Source organism: Myxocyprinus asiaticus, chromosome 20, assembly GCF_019703515.2.
Source record: "Myxocyprinus asiaticus isolate MX2 ecotype Aquarium Trade chromosome 20, UBuf_Myxa_2, whole genome shotgun sequence".
Taxonomy (NCBI): Eukaryota; Metazoa; Chordata; class Actinopteri; order Cypriniformes; family Catostomidae; genus Myxocyprinus; species Myxocyprinus asiaticus.
In genome coordinates, this window is record NC_059363.1 from 4,727,665 (window position 1) to 4,747,423 (window position 19,759).

The following is a 19,759-nucleotide window of genomic DNA, read 5'->3' on the forward strand; positions in this document are numbered from 1 at the left end:
GGTTAAAACCGCTACTGATTAAACCACTTTGTTAAGGTGGCATTTTAAATATGCAGATAATTTCCTCTGTGAGAGCAGTCACCCGTTGTGGCAGCGAAGAATTCTAGCAATCACAAATAGTTTTTTTTTTCCAGAGACCTTTAGAAATGCCAGTGCTCATCAAAGCTGCGCTGCTGTCTTCCTCTAACACACTAAACTAGAGAAGACTGTTCAAGTGTGATTAAAGATAAAACTCATGTCTTCATTTTTTAACACTGTTTTGCAGAGGCCACAGAGTTTTTAAACTGTATCAGAAAAGCTTGACCTCACCTCCATACTAAAGGCCAATGTAGGGCTGGGTATTGATACAGATTTCCTGATTCGAAATTCGTTTTTCAACATTTTGGTCACATTTTTGGCTTTTTAAAAATGAACAAATCCATGTATTCAATCAATAAGATATTATATTTCATTTATAGTTTTTTTTTTTTTTTTTTGTTATATGTTTATTGTTTAATTGGTTAATTTCTAATTTTTTGAGATAGTGAATTGGTGGGTTTTTGTTAAATGTGAGCCAAAATCATCACAATTAAAAGAACCAAAGACTTAAACTACTTCAGTCTGTGTGCATTGAATTGATTTAATACACGAGATTCACAATTTGAGTTGAATTACTGAAATAAATGAACTTTTCCACGACATTCTAATTTATTGAGATGCACCTGTATGTATCTTTCTTACTGCTTTATCCATTATTAAGCAAGTCACTAGTCAGACTTAACTTGGGTGAAAAAAGTGATGGAAATAACTGATTTGTGTTGAAAAATAAAAATAAGAAATCTGGTGTCAAAATTTAAAGTTAAGTCCCATATAAAGAAATTTAAAAAAAATCAAGTTAAGAGCAGTCAGCATGCATAAGTAGTACAAAATCAAAACTTGACAGTTCCACTTACTTAAATTTGGAATTTATTAACTTAAAAAATTGTATGTAACTGATTACCTCAAATATTTTGAGTACTGCTAACCTATTCGGGTTTAAAGTGCACGCATCTATATCTCCTAACACATCACTTTCGGTTTCAGTTTTGTCACTCACTTTCTTCACCTCTGTCTACACTGAAAACCCTAATAAGTTGATTCTACTCAATTGATAGAGTAATCTGGTTCCCTCAACTGTACTGAGTAATGGCATCTCAAATACTTGTGTAATTAAGTTAGTTAACTTGGTGTTCATATAGAATGAACTTAACTATTTAAGTTAAAGTAACTAGATGCAAGCAGATTTAACTCCAATTTGCTATTTAAATGTTGTGGTTTCATCTTAATAATTTCAATTGAATGGACTAAAAGTTAAGTCACACGATAACACAGCTTAAATAATAAAGATTATAACTGATTCTAGGACAATAATTAAATAAACTTCATTTGCAAATGCACAAGGTAAACTGAAAGAGTTAACAGGGTCCTATTTGACAAAAGGGGACAGAGATCACCCTAATGGTGTCATCACATGAAACTAGTACTTGCAGCAAAACAACATGAATAAATAATACTGCAAAAGAGCTAAAACCTCTATGAATTCTTAATAACAACTATTTAAATGCCCCCCTATGTTCCCTTTGACCAAGGAAACATAAGCTTAAATATTTAAAGCGCAAGGCATTGTGGGTATTCCCCATAGCCTCAATTATTAACACCTACAATCTTAAAGGATATTTGAGTTATGAGCCCAAAACATTTCAGAAATCTTTGAATCAAGACAACTTGATTTTTTCCAGTAATAACACCTACAATGTCACCTCACAAAAACGACCACAACACATTGCAACAATGCAGAATCAGTTGTAATATGACTCGACAAACAGCGTGTGAACACGCCTCTAATGCTCGTATTGATTTGTGAAAGTCCCAGCTGTAAGGAGTGAAGCACTTTGCCCGACCCCTCACAAAGAAGAGGCCCCTTCCCTCGCTGACCCCTTCATAACACACTGAATTCAGTGACCCTGCTTTGACTCATTCTTGGAGCCGAACTCTTATAACTCAGAGGACAACACTGCTAAAATCGCCTCCTAAAGTGGAGAGTGACTGTTCTGTCGACTCTCAGGGAACTCAGGGATTATACCACAAATTCATCCGCAACATATACACTTTGCCAATTTTCCTCACATCAAAAGACTGACTGAAGGGACATCTGCTCCCGAGACCTGAGGCTGAGGGGCCACTCTACCCGTATCTGTCAGAGATAGCCTGCTGCCCCACCACACAAAGAAATATCACAAGATCTGTGAAGCTGTGATAATAATTTAACAAAACTTTCAGGTTGTGATTCAAACTAGAGATGCACGATATAGATAGATCTGATTGGGTCAATACTGAAAGCAGATATTTTCATTTCTTATCAATTCAAGAAGTCTAATCTTTTTTTTTTTATGGCAAGTTACAAAGTTTGGGACCACTCTGGCAAGTATAGGATCTCCAAAACTAGATATTGGTATTGCACTGAAGAGCCACATGTGTTGCTTATTCTTCGAAATTTGGGGATTTTCAAAAATCAGGATTTTGACAGTGTTTTTTTATTTTTTTTTATAAATAAATATATATATTTTTCGTTTCAACATTATTTGTACTTCACACCTTTGTTTTGTTGGACAGGAAAAACTAGTTTCACATCAAGTGACCCACATTCGCTTTTCGACCACTGAAAAAGAATACATTTGAACAGTTTATGGATGGAGCCACATTGAGAGCCCCATATCTCTGGGATTTAACCATATAGGGCCTAAAATATAAAGAAACCGAAAGGAAAGTATCTTCTGAACCAGAATCTAAAAGGATATTAAGATGTCTTTAATACTTCTGGAGTTATAGACACTCCAACTTTGGAAAAACAACACAAAAAGTATTTTTTCCCATTTTTGGACTCACACCATTGGCATTTAATGCAACAAGGGGTCCTGAAGTCAACTGATTTTAGTAATAGACCTTCTTATCTCTGTGTATAAATAAAACAATGACACTGCCACCTTTGTAAGGTAATTTTTTTGATCTGTAAATAAATGCTGTACAAAATATTTAATTACACAGTAAATATTGATCCATGGTATTTCATATTTTGGCTTTCATCAACATTTATGATTACCTTTCTTTAGAGAAAGTATTAACAAAATAAAAAATTTGGGTGATTTGACAGAGTAAGTCTATATCATTGCATCCATACTGATTCTTCAGCCCCGATTGAGGAAAAGTAGTTAAATCATCTGTTTAAATAACCCCCAAAATTAAGTGAAAGCTTTGTGGGGGTGAATCTAATTCTGCAGTGTTACATTTGATTCATGCAAAGATGAAATTTACATTTATTCATTTAGCAGACACTTTTATCCAAAGCGACTTACAAATGAGGAGAACAACAGAAGCAACAATATAATAAGTGCTGTAATAGAAGTCTCACATAGCTTAGAGCAGTATATATAACAAGGAAAGTTTTTTTTTTTTTTTTTGTAATAGCTACATGAAAGTAGCTATTATCCCTTGTGTGAGCTTCGGGATATTTTTGTCTTTTCGATCATTTTGGCTGTATTAATGTCAACAGCATACATTTTGCCAAAGGTGTGTTTTTTGGGGGGAATTTTGATATTTCAACCTCAGTTCCTATAATACATTTATAATACACCGTGTACACACAATAGTTAAACTCAGGACCTTAAGGACAAAAATGTCAATGCAATATTTGATCCTAGTGCCATTAAAGCATAAAACCATGAAATCTATGATATTATGCTTTTATTCCGGATCCCTGGCTTCAAAATTTAAATGTTTTATATTTTCCACCAGATGGCGCCATTTTTCTTATGTTTAGCCTATGGAGCAAATACATGCTTTTTCCCCCCTGTTTTCTGTTTGCTGTATTATAGAGCACCGCAGGCCAATTGAATAAATGATGCAGCTAAAATTGTGTGTGGGTGTGTGTGTGTGTGTTGGTATGGATGTCAGAATGTGTTTTGTATGTGTGTATTGAGATGTGTGTGTAAAAAACAACAGTGGCATTATGTAAACAAACTGGCATTTAAAGGGTTAATATCCTGAAAATGAATGAATATTTGGTAGTTATGATCAGGACTGATGCTGGTTAAAAAAATTAACTCATTGAAAGTGGAAATAATATTATTATGGCAGTTTTTTTGACACAGACATTTTTGCCCTATAAGGACCTCTGAGTAACTTTTTTAAAACCACACAAAAAACTTCTTGATCACCCTGACAACAACCCACAACACCTTAGCATTGTGGCAGAGAGTTTTGCACAGGCAAAATCAAGTTGCTACTGTTATTGTCACTATACTGTATTATACTAGTATATTATACAGGGATCTTCTAGCATTGCTTGAAGGAGCTTTCAGAATATTTGACAATGTGTTTAATTAAAAAAAAAATAATTATAATAGTGCAGGCTAATAGCAAGTTAACACAGTTTTATTGTAGTAATAATAACTGTGGCATCTATGGTATTTTGGCAGAGACTTTGGTTACCATGGTAAATTTTTGTAATGGACGTGAGGACAAAACAGTTTGACCTGCAATAACACATTACTGCCTTATCTTAAAGTCTCTTCCAATCCTCAGTGTCTCTTCATAAAGGACTCTTTAGTTAAGTAGAGTAAAGTGAAATATGCGGAATCTTTTCTTTTAGGCATCTCAACTTGAATCTCATAACATTGTGATTGACAGCCAGGCATGTCTTGAGACTTCAATGAGCAGTGACTGAAATAAAAGTTGAATTCGCTCTCTCTCTCTCTCTCTCTCTGTGCAGATGCCATGTTTCAATTTCATACCAATTACCATCCTATCAGGCACCGTTACACATCCTTTCAGTCTTTCTAGTCCTCCTTTTGAGAATCCACTGGTATTCTACACTTGAATACATGCAGAAGAAGCTATGTTTGTATGTGTTAAACAAGTTATTAAACTGAGGAGAAATCATTAATATTTATCCTCGCTGTGCCGCTCAAGTGTCAGTCTTTAAAATTCAAGCAACACTCATCCAGCCGCTCAAACCAATTTTACTTTTGTGCTACGCACACTGAGGAATGTCAACACACTTGCTGTCTCTCAAAAAGCAACACTGGATTTCTGACTTTGTCAAGCTGTTTGTTGTGTATTTATTGTCTCTGGGAAGTGGGAACAACCAAATGAATGCTCAAATGCAAAGGACAAAAACTATGTGGCTATGTTTAGAATGGAACACTAATTTACAACTGACTAAATACTGCACTGTTTACACTATATACTTCCAACTTTAAAGCTGAAGGGTCTAATTTCTGTGCCACCAGCACAAATGTAATTGCAAAAATAAACATTGGGAGAATTCCAATCAAAAGTGATCCTCCCTTTGCCCAACTCACTCCGGAGAGAGACAGAGACAAAGCTCTTAATGTGGGCACTCAGATGGGCCCTTCATGAAAAACATAATTTTCTTACTTTCATTCGGAACGACCCTTCGAGTGGTGCCCCATTCTCGCAGTGCCCTTCAAGGGCGCAAAAGTGCTGTTTGGAAAACTGCCATTGTTTTCAAACAGTTTTCTGAACACACCTTAATCTTCCACTTGTCAAACAGGCTGATCTCACAATGAAACTGGAAACAGTAGGTTACATTTTCTGTACCTAAAATCAGTCTGTGCTCACCGAAATTGGAAACACTGCCCCCAGTGGCCAAATCGGTAAGTGTTGTTGGGCATATGGGCAATGTGAGCTCCATTTTCTGTGTGTAATGTCCATGGAGGGGCATCAAATTATAAACTGTATCCCCCAACCCAAACCTTAACCTAAAAATGTTATGTTAAAGGGAAAAATTCAACCTCTGAATCATGCTTGTCACTGATTTTATGAACACTGTAATTCCTTGTTTTAATGTGGGACCACAAAGGGAAGGTCAAAACACTGGAGCCGATGCAAAAGTGAGGCGGCATAATGTGACCAACCCTAGGGTACTGGAACTCTCTGAAACAACATGCCGACTTTTTGTGTGATCATGTTGTATTGATTTAACAGATAGTCCCACCCCAAACTCAGGCCATTGGTTGAGCCAGTTTTCTTGTATCAGCCTGGATGGGTCACTCAAAACAAACAGGAATGTTAAAAGTGCCAGAGACCCGCAGTGCTTATCATTGTGAAATCAGCCAATGAATGGTTCATATATAAGTGTTTCTGCATATTAAGCTGGGATAGGAGAAAATATTTGAACATCTAAAAAAATAAATAAAATTAAAAAAACATATCAGCTTTAAAAAATTGTATGATATTAAACATTTCATGAAGGCTGAAGGCTTTTCCTTGTTGTCACATTGCTTGTGAATGGTGTCCAGTTATAGTTTTATCATTTATTTAGCATTTTGAAATCATTTATTTTTTTTATTTATTTTTTTTGCAGAAATGTCTACTGGCAGTCCAATCTAATAATGACTCAAAACAGAGATGTCATCATTCAGGGGCGGACCCGGTCAGCCCCATTCGGCTTCGGAAAAGTCTCGGTTCTCCCTATGGCCAGTCCGCCCCTGACATCATTTCTTGTTCATTCATCACACTGCAAGGTACTGCATGCAGTTTGGCAAATTTAGCAGGTCATGCTGGAATTCCATGCAAACTTTCAAACTCTACACAGAATACATACCACAGAAAAATGTAAAGTAGTTTATTAGAATTCTATTCTGCCAGTGAGTGTGAAAGGGTTGTAAAAATTCAACAACACTGTAATATGTTCTACCTAAAATGTGAAGTATACGTGTTCATATACGAACATCTCAAATTCATAGAATTTTTGAGGTTTTCTGACTATGCCAACTGAAATTGTTCTATGAATGGGTGTTTGTTTCCTATAAACACACAAGAAAAGCATACTGTTCCTTCACATTATTTTTCTTATAATATTTCGATATGACTATGAAAAGCTTTTATAAGTTCCAATCCATGAAACAGGCCACATTCGTAGTAAGCAATCATCTAAATTAAGTGTGAGATATGGTAGAACATATCCATTGACAAAAATATCCATATTCTTGAATAACTTCTCAAATGGGTGTTTAACAGACTTTTCAATACTATCTGATGCCTCCAGAAGACAGGTTTATATTCAAACAGATTCTGCCCACTAAAGAAACCTGATATTGTCTATTCATCTCAAAAGGTAAACTACATAATTGACAATAACTGTGAGAGAACCTTAAACTACCTGAGGCTATTGTAAAATAATCAGTCAAATAAACTAGATTTCACAGATTTACTTGAAACAGAGAATATATAGTATTTTAAGCACCTGACATTGAAAAGTTATAGGCTATACGGGAATAAATGCAGAGCCATGGTGAGATTCCCACTTTCTTTTTAATATACTCTCCATGCATATTACAGCACATGTGTGGTCTCAGCAACGTCTAAATGAATTCTCTCTTCCATGCATTCCCTCTCCACACCTAAAGAACAGGACACCATAAATACTAAAGGAGCCCTTTGCATTTCCCTGTACTGCTCTAATAAATGTTTTCCTGCTTCAGATGCTGCCAAGTACATTCTGATTCAGTATGTGATGTGTGAGTGCTCGAAGCAAGAGAGAGAGAGAGAGAGAGAGAGAATTCCCAGCGGGAATGTAATGGACGTGTTAGAAATCAAGGTCTCTTGTTGTCTAACATAAACATGCAACCTACTGAGAATAGATGGATTATTATGTATAACACCAGGCATTATTTACACATGCACTGCATACTATTAACAAGCAAAGTTCACATTTTAAAATGCACTTAGACCTTTTGGTGAGTTAAAGGGATCATTAATCCAAAAATGTATGGAGGTGTTTGTCACCATTCACTTTCATTATATGGGAGAAAAGAAAAGATGCAATGAAAGTGAATGGTGTTCAACTAAAAAGCTGCCACATCTCCATGTGCATGGAACAACATGAGGCAAACTATCCTTTTTAGCTAGCAAAAGTAACAATTTTATTTTTCTTCCGGGCCCCAGTGCCTACTTGAAAAGGGCCCTTGACAAAGCCCTTAGAAACAGCAGATGTCCGGGAAGAGAACATCTGTACACACCCCCTCTCCTCCAGCTACTGCACCAAGCACAGACAAAGGGGCATCTCTCTCAGTAATACACACTCTCTAGCTCCACTTCTCAATATGTTTTCATGCTGTGATCTTAAAAATGAATAAGGGGCCATCAATAATGACACAAATCTTAAAAATGTATATGCAGTGAGTTCTGTGGCAAGACTAAACTTTTAAACTTCACCAAAATAGGGACTGTTGACTCATTAATAAAAACACACCACGTTTAGGTACCTGATCCCCCCACCAATATTGACTTAATATGTATATTTCTTTATATACTGCCCTTAAAGGCATACACCATTGAGAAATCAGCCTAATGCAATCGATTTAGATAAGAAATATCAAGAGAGTGAGTTCTAATCAAGCTGTTACACATGGTCAAATGTTGCAACTGCTACTTTGTGTCCACTTGATCAAATCGATACAATGTAACCAAAGCCCAAAAGAATCAGTGGACACAATGTAACCAGAGATCACAGATACAGTGTGACACTCAAAGCCGGTCCATTTTGAACTATTCTCCGGATAAGTGGCTCAAGATGTCCTCGGATGTTAGAAACACAGAGAAGACAGCCCACCCATTCCCTCCATGTCGCAGGCGAAAAAACACACACACGGACGGACACACCACGCAACACCAGCCGCGGTTCCTTAAACCAACAATCGGCCGAGTGTATCTTGTATCTTGCCAGCATACAAACCTAAATATATTAAGATTTCACATCATTATAGTAAATAAAAAACAATCCGTCGCCCAAAAGCACGTAGAAGCGTTCATGATTAATGACTCACCTTTAAAAACGCTACCCCAAAAAAACTTAATCCACCGTGTTAATCCAAAACTGAATGTTTGATATGATTGTTTGGTTTGTGGTGGTGTGAAAGAAGTTACAGATGTGCTTCTGTTTGGTTCAGAGCGAATAATGGTGGTTGAGTGGGGTTTTTTGAAAAAAAAAAAAAAAAAAAAAAGAGGAGGTGATTATGGTGCACTACGTTTCATCTTTTCCCCAGTTGCAAGGATTGAGACGTCTCTGTTTTCCTTTGCTTTTTTCGCTATATTTTTTTTAAAGAGGCGGGGCTTTGGACTAAGCGGGCCAATGGTGGGACGGTCAGAGCGCGGTCACGCCCCCATTATCTGCGCGTGCACTGGTCAGTTTGACCGAGCGACCATTGACAGGCCTGCATTGCATATACTTGAATGCAACCTCGTTTAGAAGAGATTTAAGAAGTGTATTAAGAAGATACTTAATGAGGGCAGATTGTTTCTAAGCATTTCAAACTCTTTGTATGCCATCGTTTTATGTCGGACATTTCAATTTAATCAATGAATTAAAAAAATATAAATCTTAAAAATAAGAGAAATGGGGTCACGTGACGCCATGCAAGAAGCAGACGTGTGAGCGACGAGCTCTGCGCACTTTGCTAAATTTTTAATTATTTTCATGTTATAATCTGACGAAATTTGATACACTCAGTTACACATTTGCTCTTTGAGGCAAAACATGGCAAAGTAGTCAAAATCCTCGGGCTCTGGAGACATTAAAAGACACTTACATGTTCAGGATGAAAGCCCCGACAGACCTACAGACCGGGGACTCGATTTGGATGGCGCGGCGGGAGAGGACATCCAGCGTCAGTTGTCCGACATGTCGGTGATGTTGACAAAGGTTCTTGCTGACTTGGAGGATCTCGCTGTAATACGTCGATCGATTACGGCAATGGAAATAAAATTATCTGAGATAGTTACAAGAGTGACTGATGTTAAGAGACGAATCGATTGTCTGGAATCTTCGGAGAGGGAATTAACCGTTAATCTGCCCGCGACCAAAGTTGACTTGGAACATCTCCTTGAAAAGCTTGAAGATCTTGAGAATAGAAGTCGCAGGAATAATGTTCGAACTGTTGGAATTCCTGAGCATGAGGAGGGCAGAGATATGGTGAAATTCCTAGACAAGCTTTTCCACAAGCTGGAAATTGATCACAGATTTGCTGAGGGAGATAGGCCCCGATCAATTCTGGCCAGATTTCTTAGATCATCCGATAAAGATCTTGTGTTGCACCAGGCGAGGAGCAAAGGGAAGCTTTCTTGGAAGAACCATAATATTTTCTTGTTCCCGGACTTTGCGAGTTGGACAAGAGAGAAATGCGATCGGTTCAAGGAATGTAAGAAACTCTTACATCAGCGAAAGATCACTTTTGCTCTAATGTTTCCGGCCAAACTGAGAATAGAAACAAAGAACGGTCGCAAAGTATTTACATGTCCCAATCAGGCAATGTCTTTTATTGAATCAATGGCTGAGTAAACCATTGGGTGCTTCTCATGTGAGTGGGTCTGACTCACTGTACTTACTCTGGCTTTTGAGGAAGCTGGGTGTCATTTTGGTTTCTTTTTTCTTTTTGCGTTGGCTCCGCCGAGCGGCTGGAGATTGTTTTGTGAATAACACTTTTCCTTAAAGAAACTTTTTCATTTTCATTCTTCCTTTTGGCTGGGGGTTATTTTACAAAATATTTTCTGTTATGTAAAATTGAGCAATCCAATGGCAAAGTTGTCGTGGGGGCTCGTGGGCATACATTGTCACTATTTTTGCTGAATGCAGGTCGATACCTTTTGAGTTTAGAGGGATTGTCGCCGGTTGACGCTGTCGTGCATGGGGTTAATGCGCACATTTTTCTTTTTTTTGTTCGGGGGAAGTTCGGGGTTTGATTGTTTCACTAATGGGGAATGTGGTCTGTATAATTTTGTTTTTGACATACAGTTTATTTATTTTTATTATATCAATATGTCAGTTGTTAATATGAGTGTACTATCTCTCTCCACATGGAATGTGAATGGGTTGGGGCACCCCATAAAAAGAAGGAAGGTTATTTCTTTTCTTAAGTGTAAGAAATATGATGTAGTGTTTCTTCAAGAAACACACCTTTCTCCACAGGAAGCGGAAAAATATGGGAAGATATGGGGTGGACATGTTTTTTTTAGTGTTGGCTCAAGTAAGAGCAGGGAGTCATTATATTGATTAATAAACTACTACAATTCAAATGTCTCAAACAGATTAAAGATAAATTAGGAAGAGTAATTATTGTTTTAGCTGAAATTCAGGGGCAAAGGTTGATTTTGGCTAATATTTACGCACCTAACGCTGATGATCAGGGCTTTTTTATAGATCTTGAAGGGATGTTGCAAGCTGCTGGCACCCCTCATGATATAATATTGGGAGGAGACTTTAATCTATTGATGGATTCAGTCCTTGATCATAGTGAAGCAAAAGTGTGTAAACCCCCTAGAGCAACATTGACGCTTCACAGGATGTGTAAAATTCTTGGTCTTACAGATATTTGGAGACTTTTGAACCCATCTGGTAGGGACTATTCATTTTTTTCATCAGTCCATAAGATTTATTCTAGAATAGATTTTTTTTTTTGATATCCAAGTCCCTCATTTCATCTGTTGTTGATTGCTCAATTGGAAACATTTTAGTCTCGGTGAGTTTAAAGGTGTTGCCACATATAGAGAAAAATAAATCATATAGTTGGCGCCTTAATGTATCCCTTTTGCAAAATCCTGAATTCCAACAAATGTTAAAGACTGAAATCAATGTTTATATGGAGACCATTTGGTCCTCTGTATCCACTGTGGGCGTGGCTTGGGAGGCACTTAAGGCGGTTCTTAGGGGTCGGATCATACAGTATGCCTCATTCATCAAAAAATCCAAAGCACGAGAACTCGTGGAGTTGGAAGAGAATATTAAAAGTGCAGAGGCAGAGCTGAAGCGCCATATGTCAGCTGATGGCCTCAGAGAACTGACCCGATTGAAATATAGATATAATACTATTTTGTCGTGGAAGGTGGAGTTTTGGTTATTCAGGGCAAGACAGTCATACTTTGAGTCAGGGGACAAAACAGGAAAACTATTGGCTAGATATATATAGCAGAGCGTGTCTTTTTCTACCATTCCCTCAGTGAAATCTGCTGGTGGTGAAATATTTACCTTGGCCATTGATATTAATAATGCTTTTAAAGAATTCTATCTTGATCTTTATAGTTCCACATCTTCATCTACTGATGAAACTTTGTGGAACCATTAGAACTCCCTAAACTGAGGACTGAGCAAAAAAATTCTCTTGATTCTGAGATAACCTTGGAGGAGCTTGGCGAGGTTATTAAGGCCTTGCCTATGGGCAAGTCTCCAGGGCCTGACGGCTTTGCTGCTGAGTTTTTCAAATCTTATGCTACAGAACTGGCTCTACTTTTGTTAGAAGTTTATACTGAATCATTAAAGAATGAAAGCTTCCGCCAACCATGACACAAGCCCGGATCAGTCTGATTCTTAAAAAGGACAAAGATCCAAGCAAGTGTAAAAGTTACCGTCCAATTTCCCTGATCCAGTTAGATGTAAAAATTTTGTCAAAAATTCTGGCTAATCGATTAAGTAAAGTTATGACATCTCTTATACATATAGATCAGGTGGGGTTTATTTGAGGCCGTAGCTCTTCTGATAACATCAGGCATCTCATCAATATCATGTGGTCAGTAGCGAATGAACAATCTCCGGTCGCTGCCATCTCACTTGACTGGTGAAATATTTACCTCGGCCATTGTTATTAATAATGCTTTTAAAGAATTCTATCTTGATCTTTATAGTTCCACATCTTCGTCTACTGATGAAGATATTAGAAACTTTGTGGAACCATTAGAACTCCCTAAACTGAGGACTGAGCAAAAAAATTCTCTTGATTCTGAGATAACCTTGGAGGAGCTTTTGATATGGTAGAATGGGATTATCTTTTTAAGGTTTTGGAAATATACGGGTTCGAGAGTACGTTTATTGGATGGATTAAGTTACTTTATAGACACCCAGTAGCGGCGGTACAAACAAATAGATTAATTTCAGATTATTTTACTCTAGATAGGGGCACCCGGCAGGGTTGCCCTCTTTCCCCATTATTGTTCTGTCTTGCCCTGGAACCATTAGCAACCACGATAAGAAAGGAGGATGATTTTCCAGGGGTGGTGGCGGGAGGTGTGGCGCATAAGCTTCTGCTTTACGCAGATGATATTTTATTATTTGTCTCTGACCCCAGTAGATCTATGCCTTGCCTGCACAGAATTATTAATTCCTTTTCTAAGTTTTCAGGATATAGAGTCAACTGGTCTAAATCCGAAGCTTTGGCTCTGACAGCGTACTGCCCAGAAACGACTTTCCAGCCGGGTGCTTTCCAGTGGCCCAAACAGGGCATTAAGTATTTGGGTATTTTATTTCCAGCAAATTTGTGTGATTTAGTTAGAGTTAATTTTGACCCCTTATTAAAATGGTTTTTGAGCGATGTGGGCAGGTGGGCTTCATTACATTTATCTATGATTGGGAAGGTTAATGTTATTAAAATGAATTGTATTCCAAAATTCAATTACTTACTGCAGTCTCTCCCTGTAGATGTCCCCCTCTCTTATTTCAAGCAATTTGATAGCATAGCAAAGTCCTTCATTTGGAATGGAAAGCGTCCCAGGTTACATTGCAACAAGTTACATAGGCCGATTGACAAAGGTGGGTTAGGTCTACCCAAGATTTTGTTTTATTATTATGTGTTCGGTCTCAGACATTTAGCTCATTGGTCACTTCCACCTGAGAGATCCCCTCCCTGGTTTGGAATTGAACAGAAATTTATTGCCCCTATTTTACTATTACAAAGCCTTTCCATTAAACTAATTGGAGAAGTTAAGTCGCACCCCATTATCTCGCATCTGCACGCGCTATCCAGAGTGTTTAATTCAGACATTTATTTAAATGTTGCCTCAATCATATGACTAAACCCAAAGTTGCGTATTGGTGAGTCCCCTTTCTGTTGGTCGGAGTGGATTGAGAGGGGTGTTAATACACTCGGTGACCTATATGAGAGTGGTGGGTTGAGAGCATTTGAAAATTTGGTCCAACATTTCAGGATTCCTAGATCTCAGTTCTTCAGGTACCTACAGCTGAACCACCTGCTTTGTACTATTATTGGGAGTAGCATACACCCCCCTAAAAGGGCAGATACTCTAGAAGTGGTGATTACTGCTTTTGGAAAAGGTCATGAGGCATCAGAGTATTACTCCCTGTTAATTCAGAGTCTGGGGGATGGAGCTTCAACTTCTCTCAAGAGATTATGGGAGAAAGATTTAAATTTGGTATTGGAGGAGGGAGTGTGGGCTAAGATTCTAAAAAATGTCGAGTCTACATCTAGAGATTCAAGGGTGCATCTGATGCAATGTAAGATTTTGAATCGATTACACTGGACCCCCTCTAGATTGTATAGACTTGGTCTTAAAGACACACCCACCTGCTGGCGATGCCAACCAGAAGACGGGAACACAACCCATGTTTTTTGGGGATGTGTTAAAATACAGGAATTTTGGTTAAAGATTCAGGGATTTATGTGTGATGTGTTGGACACAAGGTTTTCATTTTGCTCCAGACTCTGCATTTTGGGTGATGGGGAAGTCATACATTTTGGGGATAGCCACTTGAGAGGTTGGGTCCTGGCCGGAGTTATGGTAGCCTGGCGAATAATACTCAGGGGGTGGAAGACAGCTGGGGCACCCTCGTTTCGGGAGTGGTGCAGGGAGATGAGCGAGGTTGCGGCATTTGAGGAGGTGATCTTCAGAAGGTTAGGAAACTGGGATTTGTTTAATAGGAAGTGGGGTGGATATTTGGATTTTTTGGAGGGTTCTCGGGGAGGGGCAGTGGAGAGGGATTTTTTATTTTTAATTTTTAGTTTGATCTGTGTGTGCACTCTTGCTTTTTGAAAGTATTTTTTTTTTTTAGTTTGTTTCAAATGTTTTATTATAATTGTAAGAGACCACTGTAATGCATGTTTGTGTCGGGTGGGGGGGATGTTCGGGGGGAAGGGTTTAATTTATATATCTGATTCCGTATTTTATGTTGTGTCTATTGTTTTTTGATGAACTGAATCAATAAAAATGTTAATAACAAAAATAAGAGAAATTAGGTTACTAAAAAAAAAAAAATGTCAGCTAATTTAACTCATTTGAATATTTTATGACAATATAGCCTACTATGTGAATCAAGACCTAGAATATTTGAATATAATATTACATTAACACATTATATACACAGAAAAGTGAAATAGCATTATCAGTATAACAATTTGAGTGAAAAGCTGACCTAATTTTTATTTTGAAGTATTTGGATGTATGACAGGTCATATAGTGATTAAGAATTCCATTGTACAGAGAGAGATTTGGTTTAGGTGTTACTAAGAGTTTCAATCATTATAGCACAATGAATCCTTTAAAGTCAAAATCAAAACAGTGTATTTCCCTAATGCATAGTAGAACAAACTATTTACATGCTTCCAGAGGCCACAGTGCAAAATATATAACACATTTTTACAAGACAACCACACTACTGTGTTAAGTATGCCATAAATAAAAACACTTTCACAAATTAACCATAAATACTGGTGATAAATCAGATATGGGTTGTGTGCAAATATGTGTATGTGTGATGAAATGTTACATTGTTTCTGTAGTGCAAAATGCAGATATTATTGCAGATATAATATATATATATATATATATATAATAGATATAATGCAAAAATATAGAAAATGCAGAAAAATTAAGCAGAAAAGAGCAGTAGAAAATACTGATATTGCATAAAAAAACTGTACTTTGCATATTTTGACAAAGATGAGACATGCCTGTGTCAGTCAGGTCAGGGTTATTTGTTTTTATCCACATTCACTCTCGTAATGAGCATGAAAATATTCAAGTGGAAAGATCTAATGAATTTTCAGAGGAACATTTAAAACACACTTCCCCACAACCCTCCCTCACTCCTGAACACAAATTTCGCCTCAGTTCAGCACTTGTACATTCTGCCTCTCTGAGCATAAAACGTTGGGGCTTATTTCAGATTCATTACTCTGTACAGGTCTATTTTTGCCTTTTTCTGTACAATACCTGTGTAAATTCATATATGCCTATCAAGCACTTTGACTTTTCCATAGAAACCCGACCTAATTTATAACATATTATTTGTATAACTCATGTCCCATTGGAAAGAAAGATGTTTGCTAGGGGTTTAGCTTTCGTACTCAACTGTGATGGACCTCAACAGTGTTTGGTGGTAAAACTTGCATTAAAACATTTGAACTTTGCATTGCATTGACATAAAATTAATAAACTTCGCACTATCCGTAATGTCATAGTTTTCCATTAGCTCTAGAGGACTCATGAATAGCGTTCATTAAATGCATCACAATAACTAAATGTGCTTTAGGTAGAAAAATTATAGAAAGGGAGATTAAAACCTCAATCACTGATGTGTGCACAATGCACATGTGTGAGCATGTTAAATCTCTGTTTTTGTTAATAAAACATAGGTGTCAGTTACTGGTGGGATGTGTGGGACATGACCCTACCAGTTTTTGCCTTTGACAATTTTGTCCCCACCACTTTTTGAAATAGCTTTCGTCAGGTAAGTGTCTAATGCAGAAGAAACATCTCCAGTTCTTGAGCAGGAGTTTCCATTTAGTTTGTGTGTGTTATTATAAGTGGCGATCCAGCTCTGAAGTTTGTTACTTTTAATGTTGTAGTAAGTGCTTGTTGTGGCTGTTATCAGTGGTGTTGAATGACTGCAGGGGGGCGGTGATGTTCTCTTGTGCATCCAGACACGTGCTATACTCGCTCCGCACCTCGTGCTCCATTCCAGTTAAATCGCAAACAAAATTCAAACAGATCTGTTCCTGCTCATGATATACAGTAGATCCACTGACGAACAGATGCAATTGTTTATTAAAGTCATATTAGGGTGGATTAGAACCCGGAACTCCTTGTACTACAGGCAAAAACTTTACCATGAGACAAGTCAGTCAATCTATTTAGTTGTACCAATCCATGCATTAATCCACTGACAAACAAAATCCAAGTGCTGACAGTATAAGATGTATAGATCGATTTATTAAATTAATTATGCGAAATATATATTGGAGCACTTGATTTGGTCAACAAGAATTACTATTGATCAAAACAGTCAAATATTATTTGACATTAGTTCCATAATTTGAGAAATTCTATTTTCTTTGGCACTATTGTTTTTCTTTACTGTAATAATTCAAAGTGATTGTAAAATGCAAGGAGCACTTTGTAACTACTGCCTGAGTGAATTGGAGCAGCCCTGAGAACTGACTTTTGACATAACGTTTTTCTGTTGTAACATCCTCTCAGACTGATCTATCCACAGTAATGCACTATACGCCTCTACAGATGTGAGCAATCTTTAACAATGACTTATTCTAATGCAGCAGCCCTCTACACCTCATTTCAATGAATATTTAATCACAATGAAGGTTTATTCTGCAGTGTGCTGGGTCTCCCGCAGCCATTTCTCAAGGTTAGACAGAGATATCTCAGGGCCAAGCTGCAAAACATGAGGTAGAGCCGAGAGGGAAACGTGAGCGATATCTTACAATAACAGCATCAAGCAAAAGATAGTGTTGACTGGGAGAAAACATAACTGAATTATGCATTATGAATTCTAATGGTTGGAATATCAAAGGTAGGGTTTTAGACAACAGATCGCACACATAACTGCATACTGAATTAATTTCTGCATTACAAAGACTCGTTTGTTTACACTTGTCTGGAAAATAAGGCTAATTAGAGTGTTAAGATGTACTAATTATATAATCAGTGGAGAACGGTATGGGCTAAATTATTTGCCTTGACCTCTCATGTAAAACATGCCAGACTATTTAATTAATTCATGATCTGGCAATATTAATTATAATGAGGCAAGTGAAATGAAGTGATTAGGAATGGCCTTAAGTTAAAGCTCTAATTTACAAATGATTTATGCTGATTAATCTCTCCTATTAACTCATAATGCATTCTAATTTTCCAATGTACCTTGACATCTGACCATCCTTTCATATATACATTAGTTGCCATAGTGATAGTTTGTTTTAAAGAAATTGTAACCACCTATTAAAACTTTTATGTTTCATGTTTGGGAGGGAAACTAACTATAGTCTATTTGAACTCTTCCATCTAAATGAGATAGAATGCCTGTCTTTGATCTAAAAAGGGTTAATCTGCATTTCATTAAACAAATCCATTCCAAAAATGTATTTATCAATATGTCTGTAATGGGATGTATTAATATAATAAGCAATAAAACAGCAAAAAGACAGAGAGTGACAGACTCAGCACAAGAATAAGTCAGAAAATATTAAGGGAACAGACAATGTTAAGAGAATTCGCTATGCCATCACCATGGCAACACTTTTTTTCAGGCTTGTCTTTCAAGAGTAGGTTATAATAGAAATTGTGGTGATGGGGGCGTGGCGAGCGAGGCCAGGAGAGATGGAACAGTAAGGATTGACACCTGTGGGAAATTATCTCTAACAGCTGTTCACACGAACCTGGCTCTGTGTGCGCGCATGTGTGTGTGTGTGTGATTTTAACAGTAAAAGACTGTAAAAATGCTACAGAAAAAATGTTTATTGATTAACGAGTATTAACTGTAAAATGCAATTTTTAAAATATATTTTAAAAGACAATACAGTAGTTTTTACAATAAAATGTTGTAAAACAAATACTTTTTTAGATGTAAAAAGTATGATTTTCCTGTATAATTAATGGTAAAAATGTACATTATGCTTAACAAGAGAGTACATGCACTTTTTACAGTAAATTATTGTTAACATTACAGTAAAAAACAATAATTGGCATTCAGACAATTCCCTGCGTGACCCATCATATTTCATTATATTTTATGGGAATAGTTATGTTTCTTCTTATTTTTAATATCAGTTATGTACATTGGGGTGTTCTGTGTTATATTTAATGTAGTTTAATTAATGTTTATTGCACTATTTTAATTTCACATGTGTTACCCTGATGGTGTTTAATGTTTGTGTGAGTGACACAGAGCACTGTCTCAAAATGTTTATTGGTCAATGCTCCTGTAAGAGGCACTATTGATGAACTTCATGTCATCATGTACCCTTCTGTAATTACTACGATGATTAGCAATACATTATAAAGTGAAAAGTAGATTTTTACAGTTTCAGAGGGATAATATCATGTTTATGACTTTTTTTTTTTTACTGTGAATTTAACAGAATCTCTCCCTCTGTTCCTGTTATCTGGACATGATGTTAAAGGAAAACTGTAAGGCAAAGAGGATTTTCCCTGCCGCTCTTTTCCAGGTCAAATCAAATCCCTTTATTGTCACACAACCATATACACAAGTGCAATAGTGTGTGAAATTCTTGGGTGCAGTTCCGAGCAACATAGCAGTCGTGACAGTGATGAGACATATACCAATCTACAATAAACATCAGATTTACACAACACAATTTACATATCTAATATACACATAATTACACAACACAATATACAAATAATTACATACAATGTACAGTATACAATATACACAATATAGAATACACAGTATACAATAAAAATAGTATATATAAAATGTACAGTAGGTTGTATTGTACTGTATTGACATTCAGGCTGTCAGTTGATAGTAAGTTGCCAGTGTGTTGTTAAGAGAGAATATAATAATTTATGACAGTCCAGTGTAAGATAATAAGATTAATAAAGTGTAGTGCTGATGTATATTGATCGTGAGAGATCAAGAGTTCAAAAGTCTGATTGCTTGGGGGAAGAAGCTGTCATG

At 36.9% G+C, this 19,759-nt stretch overlaps 1 protein-coding gene across 3 annotated transcripts in view; it reads right to left on the reverse strand.

Annotated features, from left to right (window-relative positions):
• The window catches only part of ctbp2a (C-terminal binding protein 2a), a 70,256-nt gene extending 61,246 nt beyond the window's left edge, over positions 1-9,010 (reverse strand). For all 3 annotated transcript variants that reach the window (XM_051647165.1, XM_051647168.1, XM_051647167.1), the window contains exon 1: positions 8,868-9,010. The gene's annotated coding sequence lies outside the window, so the exon portion shown is untranslated. The remainder of the gene's footprint in view (positions 1-8,867) is intronic.
• Between the last annotated feature and the right edge of the window lie 10,749 nt (positions 9,011-19,759).